At 34.1% G+C, this 9790-nt stretch overlaps 1 long non-coding RNA gene across 1 annotated transcript; it reads right to left on the minus strand.

The window, feature by feature from the left end:
- Nucleotides 1-3733: 3733 nt before the first annotated feature.
- Nucleotides 3734-4388, minus strand: LOC122030466. Its single transcript, XR_006125432.1, has 2 exons — nt 4278-4388; nt 3734-4154 (listed from the first exon to the last, which is right to left on the minus strand). It is a non-coding gene; the product is annotated as an uncharacterized LOC122030466 (long non-coding RNA).
- Between the last annotated feature and the right edge of the window lie 5402 nt (nt 4389-9790).

The raw sequence follows: 9790 nt of genomic DNA on the forward strand, positions 1-9790 counted from the left end.
GGACTTATTAAAGAGAAGTCTCAATGTAATATAGTAAAGTTATTACCGTGAAATCAATTTCTTACAATGCAAAATAAAATTACGTACAATAAACTCTCCTCTAAGAAATTGTCCTCTAGAAGATGGACTCATTTTTTGTTTGTTGTTTTGGTCATCAGGTGATCATTTTTCAGTTTACAATGATCTATGTTTATGGTTTATTTAGACTTAATATTAAAATAGTATAATCAAATGTAATTAATTTAGTTAATTGTTGGCAATGAATATTTACAAAAATTTTAAGAGGGTGTTTGGCTGAGCTTATAAGTTCTCTAAAACAACTTATAAGCTGTTTTGGAGCTTATAAGCTTTTCAAATTTGTTTGGTAAATTTTTTTTCGAACAGCTTATAAGCTGTCAAAATAAGCTGTTTTGGAGTTTATAAGCTGTTTTTAAAAAAGTATGGAAGACCTTACTTTTTTAAAAAAGATCTTATTTTAATAATTTTTTTCTCTAAAATATCCTTATATAATTTCATAAATCCTCATCTTATCCTCCATAAATTTTTATAAGGCTAATATCTTTTTATCTCCGCCGACTTTTCTTCCAACGCTGTGTCATCTTCTCGGCCAATGCCTCTTTCCCTCGAAGAGCAAACAAAAAAAAACGTCTCTTTTAAATATCATTTTATGCTCCACTTTGACACAATTTTAGTTAAAATTGCACCATTTAAAAATAATTTTAACTAAAATTATACCATCTTAAAACAGCTTATAAGTCTAGCCTTGGGGCTACATTATTTTGACGGCACAAATAGGTTTAATCAAAATTCACTATCGCCACTCCTATCGCCAATATACCATGTTCACCGCCTTCCCATCACAGTTTGACGAACCTTTTGATGCCCCCAGGGTGTAGCACAGACGGTGGGTGCATGACATTTCTAACGTAATGACCAGGGGTCGATTCTCAGGAACTGACGACCTGAGATTTATTCCACCATGCGTATAATGCCTGTATACCTACATGTATCTCCTTCCATATTCATGAGACCGACACTAGGGGGTCATTAATATAGCGAATCTACATTTGATGAACCTTCTGAATTTACTCAATAGATAAAAGAGGAAAAAACCATTCACTTGGAATTAGTTTAATAGCAAATTATCCTAAAATTTTTAATAGTAAAATTAACTTCTTTTGCCTTATAGTAGAAATAATTTATTTGCACTCTCTGCTAGGGCTGTAAATGAACCAAGCATTCGTGAACAAGCTTGGTGTTCACCTTGGTAAAAGCTTATTTATATTCATTCAATATACATAAGATTAATTAAACAAACAAACTTGAACAACTCGTTAAGCTAAATAAACAAACTTGAACACATATGTATTCAACTTGTTAACGTTCGTGAACAACGTTCGTGAATAACGTTCGTGAATATTGTTCACAAACCATATTCATTAATAAAACTCTTTTCAATATGATAAATAAATAATAAAATAAAATAAAATAAATAAATAAATTTAAATTATCAAACTCAATAATCAATCAAACAACTAAAAGTTTCAAACAATCAAACAAGCTTGAATTGAGAGTTTGATAACATCTGCATGAACCAAGCTCAGGCCAAGCTTCAAACAAGCTCAAGTTAAGCTTGAATTGAGAGCTTGATAATATCTAAACGAACCAAGCTCAGACCAAACTTCAAATAAGCTCAAGCTCATAAAAAATAAACTAAGCCAATCTTGAACACTCATTTCAAAAGCTTAGTTCATTTTAAGCTCGGATCGGCTCGATTTGGTTACCTTATTAAATAAGTTTAAACACCTCAGGCTCGACTCAGCTTGTTTACAACCCTACTCTCTGCATATAAACTTTTTTTTTACTTTAACTCCCTGCTACACACAGATTTACCTAATTGATTTTATTTTTTTAGATATAAAAAGTCTAAAATGAGATATAATTCCTCCTAAACACAACACATTTAAATTAAAATCTAATATATTTTCTATCAAATTAAATACAACTCTTTTTTCGCTTGACAAATCGATTGATATATTGGATTATAGTAAAATGATACTAAATTTAGAAATAATTATACCTCATTTTAAACTTTTTATACTTATAAAAAATAATAAAAGATTTTGTTCTATAAAAATAATGATATAATTTCTTATAAATTTAACACTATTTAATTAAAATTTAGTATATCAATCGATTGATCAGATTAAAAAAAATAATCTTACTCAATTTAATAAAAAAATATATTAAATTTTATTCAATTTAATAAAAAAATATTTTAGATTTTAATTTAAATGTGATGAATTTAAAAGAATTATATTTTTATTTTAAAATTTTCTATTTAAAAAATAAAGATAATTAGATAACTTAATTATATTAAAGAGTTAAAGTAAAAAAAATTTACAAATAACTATAAAAATAAATTTTTTCTCACTCATAAACGGATGAGAAAATTAAATTTACATGCAGGCAGTTTACCTTTAATTTAATAGGTGAGGATTTAAATACCTGTATTATATCATGTTTTCTTTACCCTTAAGAGGCAACTCATTTTCCATAGGTTCACTAAACATCAAGCACCCTACAACTGTCACCGCGGCGTGTCGGTGTCTGCCTGACTGCCTCACCTCCAGCTATGGAGCTCGTCAAACCCCAAACACCTCCATTTTTCCCCGCCTTTCATCTGCACACGAACTGTACTTTCACTGTTGATGCACGAGAGGGAGCATTCTGAACCCTTTTCAGCTCCACTCATGCCCATCTTCCACGGCTTTAAACAATTGCTCAGGTACTGCAACAGGACGCAGAGTCTAAACTCTAGAGACAATGACAGGCACCCTCTCTCTCACATGGACTGTACTTCCACTGTTGATGCACGAGAGGAGAGGAGCATCCTGAATCTTTGCATCTGTGTTTGTGTCCATTTTCTATGCCTTTTAAGGACTGTGCCATGCGCTCTCTCTCTCTCACACACACACAATTCAAGGTGTGTGGTAGATCAAGTGCCAAAAGGAGTGAATTGAAAGGGTTGGAACTAGTGCAGCTAGCTGCATGAGCAAACATGTTTTGTTTACTTCAAGTTCCAAGCAAAACCTGAATTCATGGACTGCTGCCTCCTCCTTATCAGAAAGTATTCAAGGTCCTAAATTGTTTAGTTTAAGGTTTCAGGGTTTTAGAATTTTAGGGTTTTAGAAATAGAATTGTAGAGAAGTTTACATGTAGAATTTGTAAAATTTGGAAGAGGATGAGAAAGGAGCTCCCTTCAGTCCAAATGTGGAATGGAAGGGAAGGAATAGACTCCCGCATCATTCACTCATTCACATAGTAGCTTAAGTTTCTCGTTTCGCTACCGTGTTTGAATGAATGAGTCGGCAGCTAATTCAAACCCTAGCCATCCATGAGTGGACTAAAGGAAGCTCTTTCGAACACACTTTTTAATCTTTTTATTAAGAAATAATTATAAAACAAATTAATAATTATTTGGAAAAAAAACATATTATCAAAATAAAAACTTACAAGAACTTGCAAGTCCATAGAGCCATGCATGCAAATATAAATGGTTGGATAATTAAGATCATAATAGAGCTAAAAAAAATAAGAATAAAATGACACAATAAAAGCTATTGAAAAGGATACAAACTCCTTCCCGACAAGCATCAAGTAAACAAATAAACAATTAAGGTTATATAAGAAACTGAAAAATGAATGAATGCAAATGAATAGTTTTGATCAAGTACATATAAACAGTGAGGTAAAGTTAATCATATAAAGACAACATATATATTTATTCTCTAGGGAAATTGGAGATCCACCAGGATCATAAATATTCAACACAAAAAGATTACTTTCATCATGCACTTGTTGATCAAAACCCTAGATTGTAGGAAAGAAAGGTGAGAGGAACAGTTTTTACCAAAAGGGTGAAGAACATACCTAAAGATCACAATATTTGCTGTGTAGATCTATATATCAGAAACAAACCTCTTGGCCAGAAGCATAGTTATTAGTACTTTGTTGGAGGTTTCTATTTGGTCTGCTGGAAGAAAACCCTAGGGTTTTGATCTAGAGGAAGAGTTCCTCACAGTCACAGTAACAGATCCTTCAGCCATTAATTCCATACCCTAATCCTTACAGATCTTCCCCTCCAGCCAAAACTGCACAGATATATGTTATTATATAGCAAGAAACACTTGTAATTAGTTTCTAAATATTGAAGAGAAATCAAAGGGCAAAGCTAAAGGTTTCGTGAAGGAGGAGTAGAAGAAAGGATCAGATACATTTTTTTTGAGAGTAGGAAGGGAGATATAGGCCATGCTCATCTGAGAACTGGAGACAAAAGAGAGAGAGAGAGAGAATAAAATAGATAAAATGAAGAAGACATGTGAGGTGGATTCATGATTAGTTCTTTGAGTTTATCATGGAGATTAGATGTATAGCAGTGTGTCCAAAGTCTACAATGAGGCAGGGGGTGTACTGTGTGTGCTGCCATTCTTGACTGTCTGTTTCACATTATTATTATTTTTTTAATCCAACATTTGAATTTTAAAGATAGACGGTCTTTGGTTTAAAATATTCATTTAACTTGATAAAAATTTATTTATATTCATTTAATACACATAATTAATTAAATAAATAATTTGAATAATTTATTAAACTAAATGAATTCAAATTTGAATACATATATACTTAACTGATATTTTGAACTGTCCATAAATAAACTTTATAAATCATATTCATCAATAAATTTTTATCAACATCATATATAAATAAAATTTTTTTAAGGATGAATAAATAAGTTTAAATTCAATAATAAATCAAATAAATTTTAAAATGTACAAGTTTTAAATAATTAAATAAATTTAAATTGAGAATTTGATAATATCTAAACGAATCAAACTCAATCACATAAAAAAAAAAAATCAAACTTAAATAATTATTTTAAACTATTTTAGACTCGATTTGACTAATTTGATTATCTTATCTTCAAACAACTTTGAATACTATAAACCTTGGCTCGGTTTGCCTCTTTACAACCCTATTTTATTTATATTTGAGGACTTGGACACGTTTGTGTATATCAATTTTTATAAATACTAGTGATCGTGCACACACGTCACGTGTGTAATATAATATATTTAAATCATATTGACCCTTTATAATGAAATTATATTAATTAAAGCATTTTAGCATTAAAATACTAAAGTAAAGTCATTAGGGTAAAGTACTGACTTTTGAAAATCTGAATTATTTGGGTCTTTGAAAATCCAAATTATTTAGATTTTAGAATTAATTATTTGGGTAAGATTCGTCAGACGCATGCAATAGTACAATAATTCGAGTGTCACTCATACGTTCAGAATCAAGAATTAATTATTTGGATATCAGACCCATGCAATAGTGTAATAATGTAAGGGTGACGTTAGAGAATCCCAGTAACAAATTACTGTAATGGGTTTCCCTATGAAAAAAATAATTTAATTTAATATTATACTTATCTTAGTAAAAAAAATAAGAAAAATATATTTTTTAATATTGTCGGCCTAAAATATTTATAGAAGTTTTTTTGATCATAGTGTTATCAATTTTAAGATGTGAGACTAAAGAGAACTAATTTTTTTTATATAAAACAACCAGAGAAAATTAATGATGAGAAAAATTCATAATAATGCGTCGCAGCTGAGTCTCGAACTCTAGATCATTGATTGTTTCGCTTGTGGAATTACTAATAAATCTTGGAATTTTTTTAGTGTCAATAGAAAAAAAGGATAGTAACGTAAATTTATTTTAGACTTTACCAAAGTTAGTTAGTAAAGGGAAGAGATTTTTAATAAAATAGTAAGATGAAGTGTATAATAAGCATAAGGAAAGTCAAGGTAAATCAGTTAAGAGTGGATCGATTGAATTAAGCTAGTCACGTACGTGAGCTAAGTCAGTTGATTAAATTAATTGAACTGAGGTGATTGGATTACTTGGCTTAATTGTCGGTTGAAATATCAAATTTGTCTAGCCAAGTAAGTCAAACATAAGAGAGCTAGGTAAGATGATTGGATTGGGTGAGCCTAGTGATTAGGTAGGGTAGGTTAGATAGTTGATTGGGGCAAGATCGACTATACAATTGACCCAAGTGAAACGGTTGGACTAGTCAAAATGATTAAATAGTGAACTAGTTAATTAATGAACATTATTTTGATAAAATCACCCCGGGCTACGTTACGATGGTAAAAGATCAGCAATATGAATCATGGAAAAAAAATTCAAATTCAGACACCCATAAATTAGAGAAATGGTCAAAAAAACAATTGATCCGGGGCAATGGTATAATGGTAGAATATCTTATTAGTTTTTTAGATATCGAAGGATTAAGTCTCAGGTTTGATGAATTAACGGATAAATTTAATGGACAATTGATCTAAGAACAATGAGTTGATGGATTGCTCACTGTGAGTACTTCCTACTTTACTCTAGTAAACTATAGAAAACTTTTATGAGGTCGGATTGGTTATTTCCAGAATTAGTTGATGTAAGTTATATACCTGATGTCAATTAAAAAAAAGATGGCAAGAGATAAGACATATGGCAAAAGGCGATTCGCTCGCCCCCAGCGCCCCCGTCAACCCGTTCCTAGGCCAACACGGAGGAGGTAAATCACGGATGGCTACTAGCCATTAGTGCAACTGGCCAAGACATGGGGGAGGGGCAAGAGATAAGACGACATGCTTCTAGACAATGAGGCTCAAATTTCACCTACGACATATTACATCTAAGAAGTTTAAAAAACTTATGACGTTAGACCTTCCACTAAGACTCATATATAGTTCTCGATTTATTCTAGTTGCTAATAAAAAACTTCTATAGGATTATACTAATCACTTTCAGAATTAATCAGATCGTAAGAGCTTATTCTAAATTACTAATTTTTATTTTTAGATAAAACCTAATTACACTAGATAAATTTTTAGGTTATCATTATTTTAATAATAAGGAAGGATATGGGCTACATAAATTGGCATTCTCTTATAAGAGTTCAAATTGCAACCACTCAAACAAACCTTGTAAATTAATACATTATTAGCACTTAAACATATCTAGCAAATCTTTTCTTTTGTCAATATCTTTTCTCAAATGGAGACAAGATCTAGAAAAAGTTATTCCTTGTGGTAGGTAGATGATTAAGGTTCTTTCACTTATCTTTTTGATGGTATCTTTATTTTCTGAATATTGTCCTTTTTATGTTGAATTCTAACAACAGATATGAAATAAACATTCTAATATATGCACATGATTAGTCAAATATATCCTCAACTCTAGGAGTTAAGACTCTAATAAGGTTAAGAGAGATTATATTCATATATTGTAAACTAAACTTGAGTACAAGTTTTAATCACAGAAACTGCCACTTACAATGTAAAATAAGACGGTATATAATTACGGGACCCAAATTAATAGAAACTTTATGGACTACCCTTTTAAATTGAACGTGAGCAAATTATTGTATTTTAACTTAAGAGGATATTGAAGGAAAAAAAAAATTAGAACAATAAAATATATTAGAATTGATGAAAGTCAATTTCAAGATTATAATTCACAATTCTGATTAATTTCAGGCACTAATGTAGTAGAAATGGCAGAAATTAATAGAAAAGAAAAGTTTATTGAGACATATTTTTAGTACATTACATTGGACCGAATTGAGATAAATCTTGGGATATTATTATTTCTATTGATGCAGGGATGAAGAGGAGTCCCATTAAAGATAGGTCAGAGCAAGGAAGATCGGCTGACGTGAAAGTCAAAGTCAAGGAAGAAGTCAGAGTCAACCGAACAGGCGAGTTATGGCAGAGCGGATGGCATGTTAAAGCGGACGAACAAGGCCAAACAGATAACTTAATATTAAGAGATAAACAGGCAGTACATCCCCTGTCGTCGTCCCTGCCGAGTGAGAGGCATGTCCGTCCAGATGAGAGACATTCCTCCAACTGTAAGGATCTAGTGCGCTAAACACGTAGAAAGTGCAGGGAAAAATAAACTAGATCCTCTCCAAAAGATCCATGCGAAGGAGAAAACCTACATATACTAAGTTTGATGAGAAAGAGTTATACCTTTGTTGCGTGAACACAAACTTCCGACAGCTAGGATCTCAGCACGATCACGTGTCCATGCCTCTTTCGGTATCCACATGAACAAACTTCTCGTCTGTCTCACGAACTCAAGAAGTGGAGAAGAAAATCGCCTAAGGTTGTGCTAGCAACTAAGAAAGGAGGTTTCGATGGAGGAAAGAAGAGGAGAAGAAGGAAAATGAACACATACACATTCAATGGCCGAAAATCACCTTTCGTACTCTCATAGAATACCAAAAGTCCCTTTTTAGTTTTGGATCTTTCTTCGTGAATTGACTCTTAGTCATCTTTCATGAAGAGGTTTTTCATCTTCCATGAAGAGCTTTTTAGTCTTCTTCTTTTACATGATCAAATTCATGTCAAAGACCGTTCCTCTTCCTTGGTGAATTCAAGTTCATCCAATGAGTCTAACTCATTGACCCTCATCAATCCAAATTGATCTCATGAGTCTAATTTAAATTAGACTCAATCCAATAATTAGATCTAATTGAATCTAACTCAATAAGTCTAATTCAGATTAGACTTAATCCAATGGTCCATCATATGAATCCATTTCCAAAATAACTTGTTCTTTGTGTGTAACCCAATAGGCTCTTGTAACGTTGACAATGTATCTAAAACCACTTTAGATACATAAGTAATGAGTGACATCTAGCAAGGTATCATTGCTACCCAAATGACGAGAATGTTGAGATCCGACTTAACTTTTCCATGTCTATTATTTTGTATGACTCAATCCTTCTATCCTTGATAACTAGATTGATCAATGCTGCATATACCGTGTCATCCTCTTATCAATCTTTGTTGATCCCCTCCGAGCGCTGAGTCGACGGACACTGGGGACGTGGCACACTCCGCTGTCTTCGACTGGTGGTGTAGCTTTCCGGCGAACCTGCAAAGAAGCCGAGCCGGGAGGGGTTTCCCGGCGACGGCCCTCCGACGCTCAAGTCAGACAGCGAGAGAGGCAGCGTAACTGTGGCTACAGTAGAGATTTGCGCATACCTTTGTCGACGTCTGGGGTCCTTATATAAGACCCCGGGGAGGCGTGGACACGCTTCTCTATGTGTGCACGCTTCCCCAAACATACCTTAACGAGCCCCTATCAGAAAAGTACCTCTGGCGTCATTCCGCAATCGTCCGAGCATATCCCGGATGTGACGGTGGAAGCTTCCACCGTATGATCCTGTGTACGGCTCGGCCGCCAACTCTGCTGTTTGTCGACGGCAGACGTCTCGAGGATGATGTTATCCCCTGTCTCCTTTGTCCTCTTGTGCTTCTTGTCTGTTCCGGACCGAGCGGTTCGGCCGCTCGGCGGACATATCACTCCGCCTCGGTCGTATGCTCGGATGAGATTGCTCCTGATTGTCTTTGTTGCCTTATGCCCTAGCCGAACGGACATCCCGCTCGGCCTGGAAACCTTTCTACCTTGAGCATCGGAAACCCGACCCCTAGTCGGGTTGTCTTTCATTTGGCTCGGGGGATTCCCGCCGGTCAGCCATCTCATTACGGTTGGTCGATGCCGGTCGGCCTTCTCAGTCCGGTCGGTCGGGTCTCAGGGTTGCATCTCTTGACCTGTGACCTCCACGTGTCGTTGACTTTCCGCCAACGAGGGTCCCCCGTCCTTATCACCGGATCACATGCCTCCCCCTCAAGTCTAGTCGAAGGAGGCGCTA

This window comes from Zingiber officinale, chromosome 1A (assembly GCF_018446385.1).
Source record: "Zingiber officinale cultivar Zhangliang chromosome 1A, Zo_v1.1, whole genome shotgun sequence".
Classification (NCBI taxonomy): Eukaryota; Viridiplantae; Streptophyta; class Magnoliopsida; order Zingiberales; family Zingiberaceae; genus Zingiber; species Zingiber officinale.